At 41.0% G+C, this 24565-nt stretch overlaps 1 protein-coding gene across 9 annotated transcripts in view; it reads right to left on the bottom strand.

The window, feature by feature from the left end:
* The window catches only part of NEIL3 (nei like DNA glycosylase 3), a 357474-nt gene that overhangs the window by 77378 nt on the left and 255531 nt on the right, over positions 1-24565 (bottom strand). For all 9 annotated transcript variants that reach the window (XM_074353672.1, XM_074353677.1, XM_074353676.1 and 6 more), the window contains 2 exons: positions 15242-15392; positions 4554-4692 (listed from right to left, as the gene is read on the bottom strand). The gene's annotated coding sequence lies outside the window, so the exon portion shown is untranslated. The remainder of the gene's footprint in view (positions 1-4553; positions 4693-15241; positions 15393-24565) is intronic.

Genomic DNA, 24565 nt, shown 5'->3' with positions numbered 1-24565 from the left:
TCTGGAGAATAACAAGCTATGTATCTGTAGATAGCTAGCTAGCTAGCTAGCTAGCTGGATGGTGGATAGATGGATGGATACATAGATACATAGAGAAGAGAAAGAACATTACAGACTGAGTTGTGTCTCCCCCAGCCCCCACCCCCAATTCATATGTTGAAGCCCTAACCCCCAATACAATGGTATTTGGAGATGGGACTTTTGGGGGGTAATTAAGTTCAAATAAGGTCATGAGGGTGGGGCCTGCATGATGGGATTAGCGTTCTTTTAAGATGAGACTCGAGAAAGCTGGCTCTCTCTTCCCCTCCATCATCAGAGGACACAGCAAGTAGGCGCCATCTGTGAGCAAGGAAGAGTGTCTTACCAGGAAATTAACCCTGCTAGGACCTTGATCTTGGACTTCCAGCCTCCAGAACTGTGGGAAATAAATTTCTGTTGTTCAAGTCACAGCCTACGGTATTTTGTTATGGTAGCCTGAGTAGACAGAAAGACAGAGAGAGAGATTGAGAGAGAGAGAGATTGATGTAGGAATGTTGACTCTTGTGATTGTAAGTCTTGCAAGTCTAAAGGGTGTGGTTCAGGTCAGCAAGCTGGACACTAAGGTGAGAGATGATGTCACAGCTTTGAGTTTGAAACTCAGGGCAGGGAGGCAGATGAAAAATGTAAGCAGGATTGGATGTTGCCAACTTGGTAGGATCCAGGGATGGGCTGTAGCAGAGAAAACAAAACTTCTGCCTTTGGAGTTGAGGGCGAGCATGTGGAGAGCTACACCACTGGGTAATTCATCCACAGAAGTCATCCATTTGTTGGCGACATTAGGTATAGGACATAACTAATGTTCCTTTCTTATTGTTAGAACACCTTTCAAATCTTTTTGCATGTTCTCTCTTTGGTGGCCCCCTGTGCAATATGAAGATAGACTAGCCAGTGATATTTCCAAATCATCTTCAGCCTAATAACTTGTCTGTATTTTTTTCATTTGCAATTACAATATTTAAGATATTCACATGTATTTTTTTCATTGTTGCCTAACAGTAGATTATTTTCTCAAAAACACATGTATGACTGTGACTACCATCATTTCAAATTTACTGAATAGGAAATACAGTATTACATGTAATCAGCCTCATGTTCCAATGATCAACTTCTGATTTTGAAGAGAATTTGGTTTTATTATCTGTATTATGAAAAACTAAAAGACAAAAGCAGTGCCCAGATGGTTATGCAGAGGGAGCCCCTGCTTCGCATTTGCAAACCCATAGACACAGCACGTGCATTTATTTGCAGCTTAAACATTATTAAGCCAGTGGAAGCCATTCATCTGTACCATAGTAATACTGTTCTACATTTAAGTACAGGAAGACTCTTGGCTCTGATTCCATGTTGACAATAGCCTTACTTGTGAAAAATATAATAGTTAATCCAAGAGAATTAAGCGTGTAAATCTTATCCATGACAAAATATAAGTTGTTTTCAGAGCAACTGAAGGAATGCAGTGTTATTACTAAGATGCTGACTCTTTTATATTGTCTATGTGTTTTAATAAAAACATACAGCACTCTAAGCAGTAAACAGTACCTTCCCGTCAGGTCTGTCCCTGAAACAATCCAGTTAACCTACACGCAGCAGGGATAGTTTTACTTTACATATTGTCTTATAAGTACTTGTTTAAAGTTCATGAAGCCAGAGGATTTTTCTAAAATGTGCTTACTAGATACTACACCACCGAGTCACAATTTTGTTCAAAGAAGAAGGAAAAAAAGGCCTTCTATGTTTTATGAAATTCCCATTCTGAAGAGGGGGGATAAATGGTTCAAAAGTGGGTTGATTGTAAATGGACTTTAAAGGGTGGAAGAAATTCCTTCCAAATCACAAGTCTTCACCCCCAGCCTGTTCAGCCTCCACCACCTGGAGCTCAAATGCATGAAGTGAGAGAAACGAAGGTACGGGTCCACCCAAGTCCATTTCAAATATTTCAAAGACATCTCCTTTCTACTGTGACTTTTCAGATGACCTTCAGTATATTGTTTGCACCTATACTTAGCACTTTAAAGAAATCACACTCCTCTCCTGCTTGATACGCTTTTATCGTGCTATTAGTGAATTCGTCTTCCGGTACTTCCAATGTATTTAAAAAGTTTTATATGCTGCGTTCATTGCAAGTCTTCTGATACGCTGGGAAAGTATATGCCAGGATCATTATAACCTTCCTCTGCAATTCCCTCATATCCATCAAGTAAATGACTAAATTAGCAGATAAATACATTACATACGTGACTGCCTCTGCGCCTGGAGTCACCAGAGGCAAATGGTCAGGAATGACTAATTCGTGCCCTGGGGCATCTTATCACCGCCTCCCTGTGATGGATAATGTGAGTCTCTAAATTCAAATCAATTTCAATTGCTTTCTGATAGCGTATTTTCCTCTTATATTTATCAAATGCACTTACGATAGATAAACAAGTGTAGATTAGGAGGCTGTATGAAGACACACTAGGCACCTGGTTTCATTTTTTTTTTTTCATACCCGACTCAGCATTTTGAAAGTGTTTGCCTCCTTCAACTGTGTGTCCTTTGTCAACATTTGGAGACAGCCAGTGTGCACCGCCATTTCTTTTACTTAATAAGTGTACTTGTGAGTATTTCAACATTTTCTCATCAAGCAAGTGTAAATGTTAAGAGCAGCTCTGCTGCTTCAAATCACTGCTGAGTGGCTGTGAGTTGCAGGATTTACCTGGATGAAAATATCAAAGAGGGAGTTGATATTTCCCCGAATGTTTTCTTTGAGAAAACAGTAAAAGTTACAGACACAAGCTCTGACATGGGATTTACTTAGGTTCCAGTTATTCGCCCAGCAATAGCCATCACATCGATTTGCCCTTCACTTTTACAACATATCCTTCTTTATTGATGAGAACTGACCACAGCTTGCTCAGAGCTTAAAAATTAATTTCTAATTTCATATTATTGAGATGAGGGGTCTTTAAAAGGTTTTTGTAATATTTGTTCAAATTATAAATAGATGGAGATCTCCCGATTGACTCTGAATGGATCAAATCAATTTCCTTCTAATGTCGACTAATTAATAATTATCCTTCATTTCTTTCTCATCGTGCTCTTATTTTTGTGCACATGATCATTGAAGATTGTCTACTGACTGCGTCATAGTGGAGATGCTGGTCAGTCTTGCGCAACAGTAACATTGTAGGAAGAGCTATTCAATGAGGTGACTTCGAAAGGGAAGCTGTGCTTTAGTTTAGTTATGAATGAGGGCATTGCCGAGTTCAAAGGTATTGCCAGAGGTAACACAGTGAAGTGCTTCTTACTGAAACCATTCAGGATAGCTCTACAGGCATTCACTTGAATTAGTTTATCAGTTAGAACTATTAATATTGTAAGTGACAAAATTCAACTCAAATTATCTTAATCAAAAATGGAAAAGGTGTGTTTCGCATGCCCAGAAAGGCCAGAGGTAGGGAGGTGCGGGGCCTGACTGGATACAGACCCGGCGAGGTCAGTGGCCGGTTCTGTCCCGATTCTGGGTCCTGCTTTGTTTTGGCTTCATTCTCAGGCTCTGCATCGTGGTCCCTGCGAGCACTGGGCTCCCATCACTCTCTCTGTTAGTAGCTGCACTGAAAAATAGCACACCTCTTTCCCTGAAGTCCCAGTAAAAGATCCTTAGCCTGACTTTCACTGGCCTGACTTGGGTGATGAGCTCATCCCTGAATTCATCTCTGTGCCTGGGGGCTGCGACCAATGTAAACTTGGTCACATGGCTTTGGCTGGGAACAGGGGTTGGATAAGCCTTCCCTAAACCACCTGCTCTGTGTGTGGATGAAAGGGAGTGCGGTGCCGGGTCTGAATTATACCCAAGATGAGGTGCTGCCTTGACATCTGAAACCAGGTGGGCCTTGCACAGCTAAACCACAAGGTCCCGCCCCGATTCTGCTCTGCAGATAAGGTCACCCCGGCAAACCACCTTCCTTCTCAAGAGGACCGGGTACAGTGCCTGCTTAGCCCCGAGTCGTGGATTTCAGCTCCCTACCAGCCTGTGGAATTATTCAGACAAGCGAATCATATCCTTCTGCAGGAATCGGGGGACCTCCACCCTCTGGAGACACCAAGCCTCTCGGTACTACCTGCCTTGCACAGCCCCGGGTTGTTCACTCTGCTCCCGGGGCAATCTCCTTGTGGCCCTGTGTGGCCTGCAGTGTCTTCCTCCCTGATTGTGAGTAGACGGGACTCAGAGAGAGTGGTCGACTGCCTCTGACCAGTGTCAGGTGTCCCGTGTCTGGCCACCTCCATCACGCAAGGGTGGGAATCTGCCCTCACTGATGTGCTGAATAAGGGGTGACTGAAACAGGAAGATTCCTCTGAAAATCAGGGGTTAATGCCACACAGGGATGAATGAATGCTGCCGGAGAGGGCCCTAACTCACTAAAGTTAGTTTCAGTTTAGATCCACAATTCAAGTCAACGCATATTCTCCACACCTAGCACCCCTGGTCGGAAGCAAGAATAAAACTCCCATCATTTCAGTTTAGAGCCCCTTACCTGACGCAGGTCAGGGTTGTGAAGTGAAGAGAACCAGGATGATTTCCTAGCTGACGAAGCACTGCATGTTATTATCTCTTCTCTCTCTCTTTTTTGTTTTTGGAAATTTGCTGCACTCATTTTAAGGCTCTGATAAGTCCTGTAGTAAAGAAAATATCTAATCACTATTTTAGATCAAGAATTTCTCAGACATATTTGACACAGTATATTTTTCTTATCATCTATTAATATTTAATTAAAATATTTAATAGGATATAACACTTTTTGGGATTGCTGATATATTCTTCACCTCTGGAATGTTATGTTTTTAATAACTTGTTTGGAATACCATGGGAATATCTTAAATCTTAATAATCCTACTGAATATAGTCATTACAAATGAATATTGTATAACATCTGGGAATTATCTATGTGGTCCTATCCTTAAGAGGTCTATACTAGAAGGAAGATTAGACTCACTCATATTAAATCAATTAAGTTGAATTTCAGTTCTTTCATTCATTTCTCTAGGTTAAATCCTTAAGGCTGTTTCTTCCTTAATATAATTTCAGGATACAAATCCAATTGTTATAAAACCAAAAAAAAAAAAATTATCAAGATAGTTCTCTCTCTTTTATCATAAATCCTTGGGGAAAAATAAAATTAACCTCAGACTTTCTGACCTAAAATCCCAACATATTTTAAGAGACTAATATTTCAAGTACTAACTTCTTTTTTGAGAAAACTATGAAAAAAACCACACTTCTCATATTTGTCTTCTGTGGGCTTCACCACATACCCTCCTGAAAGACCATATTAAAAAATGACATGTGATGCAAGTTATGATAAATGGTTCACATAAATTGTCTGCACAATTCTTGTTACACAATAAGGAATCAATTATGCCAGTAAAAAGAACAATACCCCCAACCCATGATTAAGTAATGCGGTCTGGTTGTGATTTGAAGCGTATTTCATTTGTCATTTGAGCATGCCAACTAATCACTATGTAAATATTCCAAGGGACTTATCTTTGCTGTCTTTAATCTGTACCATGTAATTATGCAGAATTTGAGGAAATCTTTTTGTGAAAGAATGTGATTGGCTGTCAGGGAGGAAGGTAGTTTTATTTTTTACAATGAAAGCAATCATGATAGTTCAGCTATAACAGGGAAATTTACCAACGTAATTATTTTTGTTTTTAAAACAATGTTACCTTAATATGAGTAAAGAAGGTCAAGAAATCTACTTTGAAGTCGTAGAAAAGACATAATCACAAATATTTTGACTATTTAAAAATAAAATACCTTAGATGGAAAGGAGATTCACTGCATTCATTAGCCAAGTATTCTGACACGGGGGCAGTGTACGGGACTTGGGGTATGTTTCATATTAAATATTAAAATATTCCAAGTTGCTAAAAATCTCATATGATTCTACTAGGTCCAGAAAATTAATTTTTGAAAACTTTATTAATAATTTTTTTTTAGAAAAGACATTTGAATCCTCTCCAGCTCCGCACTGACAATGTAGACGTAAGGGAAGTATAGTCACAAATAAAGTGGTGTATGTAAACACTACCACGCTCCTCCTCCTCTCCTGGACAATTACTTTTTGAATTTATATACATGATATAAAAGCAGATTCTCTTGAAACATATACAGATGACCAGCTCTGTATCTATAACCCAAGGGAACAGCAACAGGACTGGAGTGCTAGCAGATACAAAACAGATACAAATCTGTATCATATACATGTCATGTATGTGCACTTTTTTATGGCTGCAGTAACACATTATCAAAAATTTACCTGCTTAAAACAACACAGATTTATAGTTCTCCAGGTCAGAAGCCTCACTGGGCTAAAATCAAGGTGTTAGCAAGGCTGTGTTCTTTCCGGAGGCTCTGAGGGAGAATTGATTTTCTTGGATTTTCGAGCTGAGGGGGGCCTCCTGCCTGCCCTGGCTCCTGGCCCTTCCTCCATCCTCAACACCAGCTGTGCAGTATCTCTGCGTCTCTGACTCTGACCCTTTTGCCTCCCTTACATTAGGACCTTTGTGATTCCATGGGGTCCGCCCAGATAATCCAGCATAAACTCCCCATCCCAAGATCGTTGCCTTAACCACGTCCGCGGGATCCCTTCTGCGACAGAAAGTAACACACTCACTGGGGATTGCGACGCCGTCATCTTTGGGGGACCATTAGTCTACCTGTGGCAGGTAGACTATATACTTATACACCTCTGTATTTATCTAATGGATAGAATTTTAGCCTACACATTTAGGATTAGAATAAATATAACTTTACTTTTTATAACTCAGTTTAAATTCTCTTTTGAGCACTGATTTTATAGGTTCCTCAAAAACCATTTCAGCCAGTTCAGGGTTGTGTCCATATAACGTTGAGGTCTGGGTGGGGAGGTATATGAGGAGGGCTCAGAGGGCCCTGGGTCTTCAGTCCATACAGGTTTGCCACTGAGATGTCCCTCATTCCCCTTCGAGAGGGTACATTACTTAGCAGCAAGAGGTCATCTCATTCCTAGCTGACATGTATGCATCCATCCATTCATTCAATAAATAGTCATTGAGTGTCTATGTGAGTTGGTAACTGTACCCTTGGAACAGAAAACATGAAGAAGGCATCAAACTTGGGGAGGGTATGGCTCCATGGTAGGGTGCATGCTTAGCACGCACAAGGTCAAGGGTTCGATCCCCAGTACCTCCAGCTAAATAAAAAATAAATAAATAAATGAACCTAATTACCACCCCTCCCCCCCAAAAACAAAAGAAGGCATCAAACCTAATCTCAAAGAAACCACTGTCTAGTAAGACAGACCCATAAAGAACTCGCTGTAATACATTCTAGCAAGGGCCACGATGGAGCTGTGCATGAGGTGCCAGGCGAGCACTGAGAACAGGGGTCTAATCTAGCTGGGGAGGGGGCAACATTTGATTAGTAAAGGCTCCCTGAGCTGCTGACATGTGAGCTGAGACTTAAAAGATGTGAAAGAGTTAGCTAGGAGTATATGGGACCTGCGAGAGCCAGACCTCAGCGTTCCTTGAAGACTAGAGATGTATTTTCAATTCAACTCAACAAATACTTATTGACCTGCGATGCACGCTAAGGGAGCCACCATGACCTGTGAGAACGTTTAATGCCGATACTTCCCCTTGTCAAGGGGACTGGGGAGAGCTTCTCCGAGGAAGTTACAGACATTAAACAAGTAATTACCATTGTGATGAGGGCAGTGGAACAAGGCTATGGTCATGCAGGGGAAAACAATTCAACCCAGTCAAGGGGGTAAGGGACTGCCGCATCAAGAGATGGATGTTTAAACTGAGACCTGAGCGATAAGTAGCTTTTAGCAAAGGAGAGGAGGAAGAGTCGGGCATTGGAAGGAGAGTGAGGAAGCTGCTAGAGCATCCAGACAAGTCTGAGTCTGGCTGCATGGTGTCAGTGGGCATGGAGTGAGGCCAATCTCTTCAAGAATTATTTAGGATGTGTAATATTTATTAACCTCCTCTGATGTTTTGAAGGCACCATGCTAAATTATGGAGCTACCATAATGGATGGCACCATGCTAAATATTTTCAAACTGGTTAATCTATGAGACGTATAGTACAGACACAAAAGCACGGGCTGGATCACAGAGGTTTTATACGCCACGTGTCATTCTGGCGTCTTAAACAAGGGTACTCTGACATTGTGGCACCTGCATTTTGTCATCTAGTGCCTGTTTGGGTGATGAATTTGAGGGCAACAAGATTCTAGTTAGGAGGAGACGTAAAAAGACAGTGAAGTAGTTCAGGTGAGTGATGAAAGGAGCTGGACCAGCACTGGGAGACACAGAGAAGAAGAAACACAAGTCAGAAAGGGTTGGGAGGTGAAATTATGATGAAATGAGGTAGAGAGAAAAAAAAAAGAAAGAGAAAAAGGTGAGATCCAAGTGTGACTCCCCAGTTTCTAATATCAAGGACTGAGAACGAGACATGTGAATCCACGGACAAACAAGACTGAGGTGACGGGCACAGAGGAAGCACCCAGGACCACTTGTCAATGACTGATAACATTACATCCTGGATTATTCTGCCAACTTAAACCCAAGGATAATCCCTTAATTTTCACCTGATTTTTCCACATGATGAGCCCAAGTTTTAAAAATTTTTATTGAAATCACTGGTGATCACTATTTCACTGTCAATTTATGGGATGCTTTAATATGATGGTGGTGGGGCAGATCCCCAAAAGACAGTGTCTTGGGAGAAAATTTGTTATTCGTCAATGCATTATTTTTGTACTCAATACACTTGCTCCCTTGTGGGTAAATTGTTCCCTTCTTGGAGCATTGGAAGAACAGCTACTAAAGAGCTGTTTATTTTTGTATGAATAGCTTTCAGACATACTGTTTACTGACACTGATCAGATTACAATGGCAACCACACAAGCACTCTTCCCACAGTGCCCTTCTTCTCTTGTGGTCACCACGCACGCAAAACTACACTCTGGGTAAAAAGAAAGAAATACACGAAACATACATGCCAGAGACCAAAAAGAAATAATTACAAAATAATTTCCAAATCCCAGAGTTGGTGCCAGCTCACACAGCTCATGCCCTTTGGGGTTTGCAGCTCTTTACTGGTTATTGTGAATGCATTTTGTCACACATCTTGTGACACATCAAACCTTGAGGTCCAATTTTTCACTTTATTTATATAAAAAATATGACTTTAATTTCACAATAATATAATAGGTATGGTCAGCGTTCACATCAATAAAGAACTGCCAACAGGAGTCTCAATCATGGAAAAAAAAATGCTCTTCCTAGAAGTGCATTATGTTCTTGTTTCTCACGCCGTTTCTTCCAGAAATCATATGTTTCGTTTAGCTCTAGTTCACTCCTGTCCTAACTTTTACAAAACTTGACTTTCTGTTCCTTCTATATTACTGTGTCGGCTTCAATTTCATAATTGATTAACTTATAGAATAACTTAGTTATAATTTTTTTTAAAAGACAGAATTTAAGATGTACAAATCTTTATTATAGATGGATAGGTGAGAACTATGAGCAAAACATTTTTACACAGATTTTTTTAAAGCATAAGAAGGAGACAAACATTTTCAGGCTGCCAGCTTTGCCAGCCAAGTTCATCTCTCTTCCCGACCTGCCGTCCCTGCAGACTGATGACACGAGCCTCTGAATCTGGCTAAACAATGGCCACAGAGCCGCACGCAGCTTGGGAAAAGTCTGAATGGGGCTGACTTGCTCTCTTCACCAAGGACTTAAAAATGGAATTTAAGAAATCGTTACGCTAAACCGAAGCCATTTTGTTCAAATAAACTGCTGGAAATATCTTGTTTCTTTGGCTTTTTTCAAAGACAGTGAAAACATCTAACCCTTCCTGATCAGGCAGATGTAAACAAAGAGAAAGTCTGGTTTATTGTCTGGTAATGACTTAACAAAATAACTCCGAGCCACGGGTTAAAGTCCCTTCAGACACAAACTTTCAGGCCATCTGTCGTTAGAGTTTTCATAGGTGAGAAGGGACTCAGGTGCTCAGAACTGAACACTTTCTCTCTGACAGCTTTGAAAAGTTAGGGGGTTTGCAAAGTGCCAACTGTTTCCGGAGACAGTTCTCCCAGAGGGGCTTCAGCATCGTCTTTGTAAGTAAAATGACTCCTTTTAACAGCTCAGGTGCGAAAACTGGCTCACGCAGGTCCTAAAATATACAGTTGGAGTTTTCTATGGCCTCCTACTCTTGATGGACAGACAATCCAAAAACTTCCTAACCTCAAGCACCCTCTGTCCTCAGCTGTCGGTTCTGCCTCCTGTGTCTTACACAATTACAAAGATCAATCAACCCGCAAAGGCAGAAAGAAATCTCTCTTCACCGCGTGGGCTAACTCTCTCTGAGGCCACTCCTGTCCCAGCTGCCTGGACTCGCAGGTCTGACGTGACCCTGTGCCAAGTGCGGCTACGAAGCCCCTGGAGTGGCTGTCAGGCAGACGGGCGGGATTTCCTTCTACTGAAGGCCTGGCTGCACGTCCTCAGGAGAGGAGGAAGGATGTCCCTTCCCCGGTGTTCAACTGCCTATATTGTCCCTCCGTGCCAAACGGACTGGGGTTCCCACTGTTCACTCTTTATGACACTGTGGTTTGAGTGGCTCACGAGCAAAACCACTTCCTGTGGTTTAAAATCTGTAGTTCAGGGGTCGGAGTCCAGGCCAGAGTCAACTGGGCCACCAACCCAGAAACATAGCCTCTGTCACCACCCCATTCTAGGGCCAGGGGCCATCACGCTTGCCCCGAATCTCTGATTTCCACAGGGACTTTATCCTAGGAATCTGCTGTCCTTCACGATCCTTCTTGCTTCTACTCCTAGGTCTTGGAGAGGACCTAGGACCTCTTAGATGAAAATTCTCTTTGAGAAGAGAGTTTCGATCTCTTCCAGAAGGTGTTGGGGTCCTACTCAAATCTCTTCCTTCCTCAGTCACCTTCAAGGTTTAATTAATAATGCTTTCTTTGAAAGAATAAAGACCTTATTAGCGTTCCTGCTACAGCTTTGCACGTACCAAGCTGTTGGCTCTACCTGGTCTGCATCTGCACCTCACCTGTGTTCTTAATCGATCGCTCTGTTTTTCTCTCTCTCTCCATCTTTTCCCTCTTCCTCTATATCTCTCCAACTAGCATATTCGTTACCCTTTTCTCTGCTTCGCTATGTTAAATTTTGCTAGCAATACCTCATCCATAGATGAATAATGGATGTGCCAGGATCTCAGGGTTGATTTGATTTGGGATTCACATGGTGGGATGGAAAAGAAATCTGGAGAAGAAATGACGGCATCCTGAGGACAGGTGTCAGGCCTTGATGAGCAGTGCTATGAACTGCGGACGGAAGGCAGACCCTCCAGATGATTCCACGCACATCCACCTGACTGATTTAAAGAGTGCCGGTGGAATCAACGCCACCGAGAGACTTAAAAGACAGGAGTGATTCTGTAGGCAAAGCACAGATTTAATTTGAGAGTGCATGTAGATTTCTAAGTGGGAAAGGCCAGCACCCTGATAGAATTTTCAGAACCAAAGGCGACCACAGTGGACCGAGATAAGGCTGCCAGGCTGGCAGCATCCACGCCCCTGGTCACAGATGGTAGAGTCTGCCCTCCATTCTCACTTAAAACCAAAAGAATCACCATCGGTAAAAGTGCAGTTTTGCTCTCTCTCAAAAGGGTATCAAGAACTTTCTAGCATATTTTACATGAAGAAACATGGAGCGTGCTTCCTGAGCCTTAGTGGTCTTCTGTGAATTTCCAGTTCAGAAGACTCTGACTGTGAAAACTGTTTGGGGCCAGGGAAGCCTCGGACATGTAAATCAGAACTTGGACACAACTCTTCAAATTTGAAAATCTAAACCTGTTCTAAAACATCCTGGGAACATTTATCAGATGACTTCATAGCCCTGGTCCAAGCCCTAACCCTAGAGAAAGGACTGGGGGAGGCTGTGGCTCAGTGGTAGAGTGCCTGCTTAGCATGCACAAGGTCTTGGGTTTAGTTCCCAGGACCTCCATCAAAAAACAAACAAATAAATAAACCTAATTATCCTTCCCCCTAAAAAAAGTAAAGGAGGAAAAGGAGAACCTGTTATAAAAAGGAGCACAACACACTCTCCATCAACCTCCATTGTCCTCTGAATGCCTCTGCTTTTTATTTTGAAATTTATGTCCAGTCACATGATTGTGTTTCTGCAGCCAGTTAGGATAAGGAAGTCTAGAAAAATGGAGAAGGACAGGAAGAAAGGACAAAGAGTTTTGTATGTGGATTAGTTTGATGAAATGTTATGAAGGCATAGCTAATGAGTAGCCTTTTTTGACTCAATTATAAATAAAATACTTCCTCCATTTCTTTTTTCTTGTCTTAAGACAAAGCTTCACTAATCATGCATAAAGAGCTTTAAGAAAAGGTCTTATCCATACCGAGTGGTACAAAACTAGGCAGGCCGACACACATAAAGTGGTGGGTATCACCTGGCACTTCCAGTTTTCAGCTTGATATCCAAACTTACGTTTCTTTCAGCAATTGTTTATGTGGGTAAACCGATTAATACCACTCTCAAGTTATCTGTAAAGTTCTTTTTAACCATTTCAGATAAAAGAAAAATAAAGCTGAGGTTCAAAACATACAAAACATTGTAAAGGACTACGTTCCCACAAACCCTAAAATGTCGATATCTATTTTCTGTAAATATGAGATTTAAATTCACAATCATGTTTTTTCAAAACCAATTTGTGCATTAGAATTCATCTACTCACAAACTCTCATTTTGCAGATAACAAACCAGAGGCCAAAGATGTTAAGAGACTTGCCCGCAGGCATCAAGCTAATTAGCACTGAATCAGAGATTCTGGAGTGGTGGGGGGCAGGGGTTGATGGGGGTTGCGGAGGGGATAAGGGAGGGATGGGAGTGGGGCCTGGGGGGTGATCTTTACAAATGATCCAACAAAAACTGAAGAAAATACACTATAGTCAAAGTAACTCAGACTCCCAGTTCTTCACATAACCTGCTTTTTATAAAAGTCAATGAAACAATGATGAGTGTAGTGTACTTCCATAGCCTTTCAAATGTTTTCTTATTGAAAAATCACTGTCAGGAATATTACCAAAAGACAGTAAACTGGCAACGTTTTTTGAGGTTCACGCAAGTTCATTATGTTGACCAGAAATCATGTGACTGTTATTTCAAGTTTTGGCAGAAACTGCTAGGGAAAAAGTCCCTCTAGGGTCAGAAATGACCCTTTCACTCCTTCAATCAGAGCTTTAAATAGCGGGAATATTGGGGAATTAACATTTGGCTTAGTATTCTTATGACTTCCCCAGGGTGCCCGTCACCACTAGGTACTGCTTATCTCAGAAGTGAGCTCTTTTAAGATTTTCTAGTCCAGTGGGTTAGGAATGCTCAGATCCCTTTTGGCTGAGTCCCCGTGTTAATGTCTTCCTTCCCCCTCATTTTATGGGCTGGAAAGCCCCTCTTACTTTTCATTTTATGAATTTGAAACAAATGTCAAAATTTTAGATTCAAAAAGATATTATTATTAAACACTGTTATGGCATATTCAGGAAAGTTTACCTCAAAGAAAGCTAATATTGTTAACAGCAGTAGAACAAGATAGTTACTTCAGATTAAACTTTGCACTTCTTTTCTTCTGTTTTTATATGCTGTTTTCTGTAAGTGATGAGAACCAGGTATTTCTTTCAAATTCCTCACTAATGAATAACGAATTGCATTGAAGCACAACACTAAGATGGAGATTATAGGCTATATTTATAGAAATCTTCACATGCTATTTTAGAAATTCCACAGACTGGAAATTAGGGCTATTGAGGTTTTTTTAATACATAGAACAAAGTCCCAAATAATGCCATTATGAAGCACAAAACATGGTCTGCTGAATGGCTACTAAAAGTGTGTGGGACTGACTGTGCTTGTCTGAATGTGGTTCAGCCTGGCACCCTCCAATATGGGATGGAGCCTATGACTTCTGGAGGGGATCCCATGGCTCGGACAGGTTGAGTTGCTGTCACAGCACACCTGTGACATCACAGTCCTCTGGCCAATTTAGCTGACTGGGTTGGTATACGGTGACCATGAATTCAAGGTTGGGATCATTCCCTGCTTGTCGAAGAGAAAAACTGCCCTGAAACAATAAACTGAAGGTCTTTTCCACTCAGGGATGCCCGCTGCTCCTCATTCTCAGCCAGAGAAGGGGACAAGATGCAAACCCAGCATTTCTGCTACAGAGGAAATGTCAAACTCAAAGATTAAAGGTACACCACACAGCCCTGTGGTCAAGTGCACCGGCCTGGAGCCTCATCAGCCTGTGTTGAAATCACAGTTCAGGACTTTAAGACAAATCACAGTTCAGCCTCTTGTTAGCTCTGTAACTTTGTGGAAGAGATTTGACTGTTTGAAGAGGTCAAATCTGATACTTAACTCATGCCCTTTCTGGAAGATTTAATGTGCCTTGCAAATAAGAGTCCATAAGCATTAGCCATCTTTATTAGTTATTTCACTTTTGTGTACACATGGCTGGTTTTGTGTCTACTGTTCCAATAAAACGGTCCACATTTATTCTTCTGTTGAGATCATTCTAGAAGCACGTCAGCTGTTGACGTCCACGCACAGTTTGCACCATTCAGTGCATTGTTAAGTCATTTTCTGAAATACTCTCCATTTATCTATTCTCTCCACGGTACTTAATAAAACTGATTTTCATCATGATGAATTTCCTTCACATAGATTGGCTCTAAATGCTAAACAAGTGATGAGCACCCTTAAAAAACCTCTTTATTTGGGAAAAAATTTAAACTTACAGAGAAACTGCAAATTGGGCAGAGTTCTCATGTATCCCTCACTCACCTTCCCTTGATGCTTACAAATTACATAATCATGGTACAAAAGTGGTGACATTATTTTCAGCCAAAAAAAGGAATATTTAATGATGGAAGCTTTTTTTCACCTAAATAAAATGTTATGCTAAAAATAATCAGTTACATTCTCACTTACTGTGAAATGTCATTTTTCGGGAAAATTTTAGTTAAATGTGATTCATTTTTTCAAGAGGCTCTGCATAGTATCTTAGTATGATAATTGTTATTACCAAAATTGTTACAGATCTGAGACATTACCTTTCTGTAAATGTAAAATATGCAACTTACTTTAAGCTCTTCGAAGGTCATGAATTCAATCAATATATTCCTGAAGAATGAATGGTTCAACAGGTGAGTGATGAGGGTAACTGCCGAGACTCTGTCATGCAAAACAGTTTCATGGTTTGTCTCCATATTATCACAAAGTTCTGTGTTTCACCTATAAATTAGAAAAAAATAAAAATAAACACATGAATAACATCCTGAAAATTCCAGGTTTTAAATAGTTGACTGTAATTGCTTCCTTTGGAATCAGCCATGAATGAATTTCACCTGTGGCGCTTTTTCTGTACACTTACCCTGAAATCCTGTTAAAATTCCAGGTAAAGAAATCAATGTATTAGTGATCACACGGTCATTTTCCCCACTAAAATGTTAATTTACTGAAGAGTCATTACCACTAAGATTTATTTTTTTTCTGGTGCATCTTTTCTTTATAATTCCCCCCAAAAGAATTTTTTAATGTATTTCAAGATTAATGTGCATTATACATTAGTCTAGAAATAGCATAAACATTAACACTTTGATCCAATTTCCACCTTATGAAAAATGTTCTCAAATTCGTGTCTGTCCAGTTCCTGACACGCTTTCTATATGCCTTCCAAGCGTACGGGGAATGCATCTTGGTTTGCTGCTGTTTTGTGTCTGTGAATCATTCCAGCTATTTTACTGTAGTAGAAAGAACATGTCATCCCAACTCTGACACTAATATGATAAGATGGAGAGTGACCAAGACAAGGATGAAAAATAGATTTCAACTCCAGTGCGAACTCTGATCAGAGAGTGCCAAATGGGATTTCTTTGCTGCAGACAGTTTGGAAGCCACACCCAGGGCTCTGCAGGCCCGGTGTCATGTCATGGAGTTTAATTGGAAACCACCAGTCAATAATTAGTATTTTATTAAACAACAGCAGTTAAAATCTAATTCCGAGGGAGGGGATTAGAATGATAAACAATTCATTTTCTTAGCATAATGATGCAATTTGCTCATAAAACAAACCATTTGGCCGTGGTCTGGTTGTAATCTAGTCATTACTTCTCATTTTATTGTTCGTCTCCACACTGGAGCGACTCCTGCAGAATCCACGGCTCCAGGTATGTCTGGGTCACGTACAATAATGGTAGAGACAGTCACCACGGCTCGGGAGGAAGTTTGGGAACAGCACAGAGAAATGACCATACGGCTGTGCAGCCTCACTGAAGAATAAACTCCATTCCTTTGTATTCTCATACCTTCTCTTTCTTGGTATCTACCAGAGGTGCTGAAAGTCTCCTGGGCTGGCCTCACAACTGACCCATGAGAAACACGTCTGGCAAACATCTGATCCTTTTTACTATTCTTTCAAAAGGTACTCATGGGAACCTAGTCTGCGTCAGCTACCAGGTGACACTATGGGCCGTGACAGGGAGCGACAGCTACGTGATCTCACGGAGCTAACGATCAAATGAAAGGACGAACCAACACTACAAAACCAGAAACAAAATAAATGTAAATTGTGACACGCGTTACAACTAAGACACAGAGAAAGACACAAAACTTCATGTCCATGATTCACACTTTAAGACTTTTGCTTGGCTTTAAATTTCAGACACGTCACGAGTTTATCAGGTGGGCTTCATCACAGGTGACAGACGTCTCTTAAGTCTCTTACTGCTGTTCAATGTATAGAACCACTAGGAAGAAATTCTAGAACAGTGTTCCAGTGACTCCCTGACAAACACAGTCTGGGTAAAGAAATACAACGAAGTCATCAATGTAACGTGTTGTAAGATCCATGTTGTCACTGGTTTCTATCCTCATCCAATTTACGTGGATGGGACGGTTACCTCCAGAGGTTTTGCCTGTCGTCACGTTACGTTTTCTTTCAGTGACATAAGAATGTATATGCAATTTCAAATGCAGATATAATGCATATAAAGTAACTGAAGCATTGAGAAATAAAACCATAAAGGCTAACATTACTCTTGGGGTAGGACCCACTGATGGCAGTTCTTTACTTCGTAGCAGTAATGGAGTACAATTAGTTTTCCTTTGTTGGTTTTCTTGAAATAAAATAACCTATTCAAACTCAGTTCAGTTCTTTCTCTGAAGCCAAACTCAGTGTCAATTACATTTTGAGACTTTAGAAAAACTTGATTAGCTGTAGTTAATGAAGATTCTTACTGACTCCATGTTTGAATATGAATCTACATTACGTAGCTTAGTCAAAATCAAGAATAAAAGAAATACTTATAAGGGGGAGGGTATAGCTCAAGTGGTAGAGCACATGCTTAACACGCATGAGGTCCTGGGTTCAATCCCCAGAACCTCTTCTAAAAATAAATAAACCTAATTGCCTCCCCACCAAAAACAACAAAAGAAATAATTATATTTTTGATACAGTGTGTCTCTCTTCCTCTATCTATTTATTTATTTGGTTTTTAGCTTTGATGGATTATGTCAGATATGATGGAATAAGTGAAGATACTAAGAACTGTGGGAAAAAACTGTCAAACTTCAGAGGAATATAGATGAGTACAGACAATGCGATCTTAAGTGGGAGACATAAATCAGACTTTCCCAACAGGCACTTTAGATCAATAAACCATTTTGAAAGCTTTCAAAGCTTAAACTCTTGGAAGCTTCTAAGATGCTGTGAATCAGAAAATGTGTGCTTTACAATGACTGAGGGCACTGGTGCAGATTTAGGAGGATGGTTCTTAGAGATGGATGATGCCTTAAAGTTTGTGATGATACTGTATAAGCACATCCTCATGCATTTTTAAAGGCGCTGGTATAAAATACTGGGCTGTCTTTGGTGGGCTGTTTTAAATAACAAAACACAACAGACAAGATAAGCTTTGAGCTGAAACTAAGAGTTCCTTTGATTCTGAGATGGGTGGGGAAAAATAAGTTAACTTCTCAGTGGCAATTTAGTCAAAAAATGAAATTCTTGTTATCTTTTTAACATGGACAAAAGGAAAGATATAGAAAATGGTTTTAAATTAGCGTTCACAGTTGGACAGCTGAGTGTGTAAAACCCTATCTGGGGACCTGAGAATTTTATACTCCTGTTTGAGTACTTTCACTCAGAGATTGAATAAACTGAGTTTATTTAATGTGCCTCAAATTTCAAGACTATTTAAACAGAAATAGCCGAAATATCATGTATTTTCAGTAAATCTGACCAGAAGTCTTGGAGGATCTTATTTCTTTTGTCACTGTTACTGCAATTCATTACCCCCCAGCTTTATGGGGGTACAGCTGACATACAGCGTGGCATACGTTTAAGGTGTAAGACATGATTTGACACTTGTATGTGTTGCTAAATGATTATCACACTAAGGTGAGTTAACACCCAACATCTAACGCAGTCCCTTTTTTGTTGCTGTGGTAAGAGCTCTTAAGACCTACTACCTCAGCAGCTCTCAAATATACAACACAGTACTGGCAACTACAGCCACAAGAACCAAGCTGTCCATCCCCAGAACTTATTCATCCTAAAATAAAAGCTTGTACCCTTTGATGGCCTTCAGCCTATTCCCTGCCCCGCCACCTCCTGCGCCTGGTGACCGCCAATCTGCTCTCTGTATTTACCTTCCTCTGTCTCACTTATTGGACTTAGCATCATGCCCATTTATGGCAGGTCCACTTTACAGGCCCATTATTACAGGTCCATTTATGGCAGTATTTCCTTCTTTTTATGTCTCAATAATGCCACATTTTCTTTACCGAGTCATCCATCAGTGATGACAGATCGCTTAGGTTATTTCCACGTCTTGCCTTTTGTCTATGCTGTTATGAACATATAGGATAGGACTAGCTTACGTTCCCACCAGCAATGTACCAGAGTTCCCTTCCCTCTGCCTCCTCACCGGCACTTTTCTTTTGTCTTTTGGATCACAGCCATTCCGACAGGTGTGAGGTGATCTCTCCTTGTGATTTTGATTTGCATTTCCCTGATGAGTGCCTTTTCATGTACTCGGTGGTCATTTGCATATCTTCTTTAGAAAAAAATATCTATTCAGGGCCTTTGCTCATTTTTTAAATTGGATGATTTTTTTTAATTATTGAGTTGTGTGAGTTTCTTATATTTTATTATTAGATATTAGCCCCTTATCAGATATGTGGTTTACAAATATTTTCTCCCATCCTGAAGGTTGCTTTTTCATTTTGTTGATTGTTTCTTCTGCTGTGCAGGAGCTTTTTGCTTTGATGTAGCCCCACCTTTTTGCTTTTGCTTTTTTGCTTGCACCTTTGGTGTCATATTCATAAATGCCATGCCATGGCCCATGTCAAAGGGCTTTTTTCTTGATAGGGGGATTTTAAAACTTGTTTTTAAGAGTGATTGGAGGCACTGGGAGGCACTGGTGTTATCCGTGGTATGAAGCAGCCTCAGTGTTTACAATTTTTGTGATTGAGATCGGTGGATGCTACAAAACTCTCTTTCTTTCCCTTTTGCTTAAAACTCATTGCCTAAGAGTTTTGCCCGTGGCTCCAAGCTCGGCCCCTGCCCTCCCGTGTTTGCTGATGCTCAGCTTCCACTGTAGCCGACCACCCTCTCTCAGGTTCGCTAGTCAGATTTTGTGCACATTCATCACGTTTCCAGGAACTGATGAAAGCTTAGAGGGCACTTGCTGTGGATTACCTCCCTTCTCCACACACGTGAGCTGCAGTGCCTTTCTCTCTCTATTTGTGGCCCTTTGAAAACCTTCAGCTGAACCCTGTCCCCGAGAATCTCCCCTCAGACCATTCTTGCCTTATAATCTACTAACGGAGTCCTTTCTAGTTCTAATTGTTGTCACTCCGACATGATTTTAGAGTTTGTCTCTGGCTCCCTACACCCCCAGATGGAATTCAGAGGTTAACTCTCCATCTGATCTTCCCTCATTTTGTAAAACTTAAGTTTTGATCTTGGAATTTTCTGTTACTGTTAACAGTTTGGTAGACTTCCAACACTTGGATCATATGAAGATCATGAATGCTGAAACTTTCAATTGTCTTTTTTTTTTGACAGTTATATTGCCAGATATTTGTTCTACACTGGTTTGTTTGTATTCATCTCCATGGTGGAAAAGTTTAGAGAAAGGCAAGATAATAGAAATGTTGAGAAATGGACAGTTTTTTCTTAAAGAGGCTAATATTGGGGGACATTTGGTGAATCCACCAAAACCTTCTGTTCTGGCCCTTGGGCAGATGAGTGATTAGCACGTCAGAGTGTATGCAGCTCTCAAAAGCAGATTCACATAACCAAACTCCCGACACTGTCAGAAAGCCCAAAGATCCACGTATTAACCCGACGTCCTAGGGAAGAACACATCTGACTCTGTTAGATCTCTTTCTTCTACTTTAACTTGCATTCTATTGCTTGTTAACCACCGAAGGGATGTTATCTATAAGCTTACATTATACTTAGTGGCCCAACTCTGGGAACCCCACCTCCCCTCCTTAATAAGCATTAAGCTAAAATACCTTTGTTTAGTTCACAGGAAATACCCTGACCAGGCCCACCTGTGAGTAACTGCAGGAAGCAAAAAATGAACACCACCCCTCTGGAGGCTGACGGGAAACAGGAAATGTTTGACTTTACCCTCTCCCCGTTGTTAGTATAAAGAAACCTGAATTCTAACTCAGGCACGGTGGTCCTCTGGGACACTAGTCCTCCATATCCTCGGTCTGCTGGCTTTCTGCATAAAGTCACTATTCGTTGCCCCCAAAACTGACCCCTCGATTTATTGGGCTGTTGTGCAGCGAGCAGTATGAGCTTGGACTCGGCAATGATGGGAAGCAGAACCATTCTGGTGAATGGGAATTCTCCCGTCAGCAGGACTAGCTCAGTGTTTCTCCATGGACTGAAGCAAATCATGATCAAAAGTTTGCTTGACAAGAAGAACAAGGGCAGGGAACTATAGGACTAAGATTTTAATGCATGAGGCAAAGACAGCTCCTTTCAACCCTCCCTACAGAGACTCCTGGAGTTATGTTGACTGTGACGCTGTGTCAGTCACGTTATGATCGGAGGATAAGAATTCATGGAAATGAACTGTTGGTTAACTCACAGGGTCACAGGAAGGATGGGGAGCCGGGATCAGAAGATGAACAGGAATGAAGTAGGGCTCTGACACCTGGTTAGGGAACTCGGGGAGCAGCAGTGTGCTGCCCGTGGCTCCAGCTGGCAAGGTCACTGGGGCCAGCAGGGCACCTCCGACGCTGAGGTCCCTTAAAACTGGATGAGCTACAGCCGCTCTGAGCCCAGAACAACATCCCCACTGCTTCTGCTTCTCTGCTTCCTTGACCGTGCCTTCCTGGCGGGTGCCTCAGCTTGGCTGGGCCTCCGACCAAGACACACACTGTATGAACGTCCCAGGCATAGGAACAGAGTTTGCTATTGGGTAGCCAAAATAATAACAATAACAATAACAACAATAATAATAATGATGATGATGATGATGATGATGATGATGATGATGTAGTTAATACTCATCAGAACTCCTTACGGCCCCAGGAGGCATCCGCTCCCCACAGACAGCAGACCGACAGGACCTGTGATTCCAGGACTACAGATCTCAGAGCCACGCAGGCCAGGTGGCAAGTTCCAAGTCTGCCACTTTCTCACAGTGTTAGGAAAAGAACGAAAAGTTCTCAGTGCCCTGCTTGGCGCAGGGTAAGTGCTCATAAGCGGAAGTTATGACTGTGTCTCCAGTTCCGCCCACCCTCCTCCCGATTCACGATCCTCTCTGCGTGGGCTCATCCTGGGGGCCTGGCAGGTGGCTGCGAGTGGTCCTGCCGTCATCCTGTACGTGCTGGTGTCACCGTGCGCTTGTCAAGGGCAATGCGGTTTCCCTTATTTCCAAGTCCTGGGAAAAGCTTGACCTAGGGCCCACTGACCACGTTTATAAGGATTGCGACAGAAGGCACAAATAAGATCACACATGAGAACATGCCTCACATATTACACAGCACGTATTAGGAATTCAAAAGGTATAAACTTTTATTCCCCTTGTCCCGGAATGTTCTTTTCAGCCTTTGCTTCCCCAAACAGAATTACAAATAAAATCAACTAACACAAATATTGACCGATTTGTAATTTTGCTGGGTACCACAGGTGGGTTTCTCCCGCCCCTCCCCCCCCCCCCGACAACTCAGTCGTGTACGATGCTCTTGGCACCATATTCCGGCTGTGGGCAGAGCAATAAACGAGACACATGCCCTGTTACACTAGTGCAGGGTTAAGTTTTAGTTTTAATGAGATTTCACAAACCCTTTCAAATTTAGAACAAGAAGGCTATTTTCTCCCTCATTCTTGGAAGACATGGACAGCTCTTTCCTAGCAGTAAATGCAAAAATGTTTCAGCAGTTTTCTTTTTATAAAGCACAAATTATTTATCAAGCATCTATTCTCTGCTAAAGCTATTATGGGATCCTATAGTCTAATTTGATTCTCAAAACAGCTCTCTGAGATCAGAGTTACTTATTGTTACTCCTATAATTTTTTTAAGTAAGTAATTTTATTTCATTTTAAACCTGGTTAAAGAGAAAGACAAAATTTTCTAAGTCCTTGTATTTTCTTTGACTAACACATAAGACATTGAACCTATTTTTTAACGAGTGGCACCAAAAACTGTAAGATTCACAAATGGAGTAACAAGGAACCTGGGACCCCATGTGCATCAGAACAGAAAGAAGCCAGCGTCAATTCACTTCTCGTGTGGTGTCTACTGACCTTCCCGCAGGCAGCGTGACACAGCGGCTGAGAACGCACAGCGAAGCCAGACTGCCTGGGTTCAAATCGCAGCTCCACCATCGATTAGCTGTGTGACCTTAAGAAAGTCACTTAACTTCTCTGTGCCTTAGTTTCCTCATCAGTAAAATGGGGGATAATAAAAGTAACTACGTGAGAAAAAGTAAATGAGGCAAGTACTTTGATTTTATTCACTTTACAGATGAGGAAACAGACTCTTAATTGGGGGGAGTGGCCAATGAAAACAATGCTTTCAAGTCGGAGCCTGTGTTTCATCTTTACGTCTCCTCAGCATCTTACACGGTATCATTCGCAGGGAGGCGTCCAAGAAACGTTCCTTAGATTAACAAATAAATGCCTCAGTCTATAAGTTTATTATGTTGGCTTTTCTTAGGGTTAGTGAAAAAACAGTGAAAAAGATAATATTAGTAATATTCATTTAGAAGTCCCCAAACTTTATAATAAATAAAATATTTAAACCTTTTTCCTAGGTGGTTATAATGGGGTCCAGGCAATATCCATCTCTTTAAGGAGACAGACATGAGAAACAGCGTGGTATTTTCAAGACAGATGTATAAGAGATTAAATCTTGGATCCATTATTTACTATACTTATGACTTTGGGAAAATAACTGAACTACTTGGCTTCAACATTATTCTCTGTAAAATGGGGACAGAGATATGGAAATACAAAATCAGATCGTGTGTGAACCACCTGCTATAGGTGTGTGCACACCTGCGCATCCTCTTCCTGTTTTGGGAGAAAAGCTCTTTTAAAAGAACAAGGTAGAAATGGAATGAAGTTTGTGGCATGACTAGCTGGGTCCACTCTTTCAAAAATCAGAGTGTTAAGAACATCTATCAATAAGTTTACCCTTCTGTCCCACTGTGATGACTATGGACAGATCAAATCATTTTTAAAAATTGAAGTGTAGTTGCTTTACAGTATTGTGTTAAGTTTCGGGGTACAGCATAGTGATGCAGTATTTTTGCACCTAAAATATATGAAAGCATTGCCACTGATTGCTCCCTTGAGCTCTAGGTAGGTCGAGTTCTATTGTGATAAAGACCAAAGTGAGGCAATCGATGTTTGAAACAGGCCAACCAAATACCAACAAGCCAGTAAAAAGTACTTTTTAGTAGAATATAGCAAAAATGCTAATCTCAGAAACCTAGTAATGAGCTTTCACAGAATAGAGAACTAAGAAATGTTGAATTAGCAAAACGTAAAAGGGAGGAAGAAATATTAGGATCGTTTACAAAAGAGATAATAAAGCAAACAGGAAAAGTCGAAAGATTGCAGACCAGTACATTTCTCCGCTAGTTCTACTGGGTTTTGTTTACTTTCTATTTCTAATCAATATTGCAGAGAGCAACAGAGGTACAAAATGTAACAAAAAGAAAAATAAAAATTAGAAACGTGAAAGTAACAGGAGGAGAGAGGATTTATCATAAAATTTAGGGCTTTGGGGAAAGATCCCAGAGAAATCACAGTTTAAATTCTTGAAGGGAGAAAAGGGGGGAAAAGTGGCAAGTACTTAGAAGATTTGTGAGATATAGAAAAATAATATTGAGTATAAAATTTCTATGGACCAAGGGTTTTTTTTTTTTTC

Source organism: Camelus bactrianus, chromosome 26, assembly GCF_048773025.1.
Source record: "Camelus bactrianus isolate YW-2024 breed Bactrian camel chromosome 26, ASM4877302v1, whole genome shotgun sequence".
Classification (NCBI taxonomy): Eukaryota; Metazoa; Chordata; class Mammalia; order Artiodactyla; family Camelidae; genus Camelus; species Camelus bactrianus.
The sequence above is the reverse complement of the archived record's forward strand: the minus strand, read 5'-3'. Positions and strand labels throughout refer to the sequence as shown.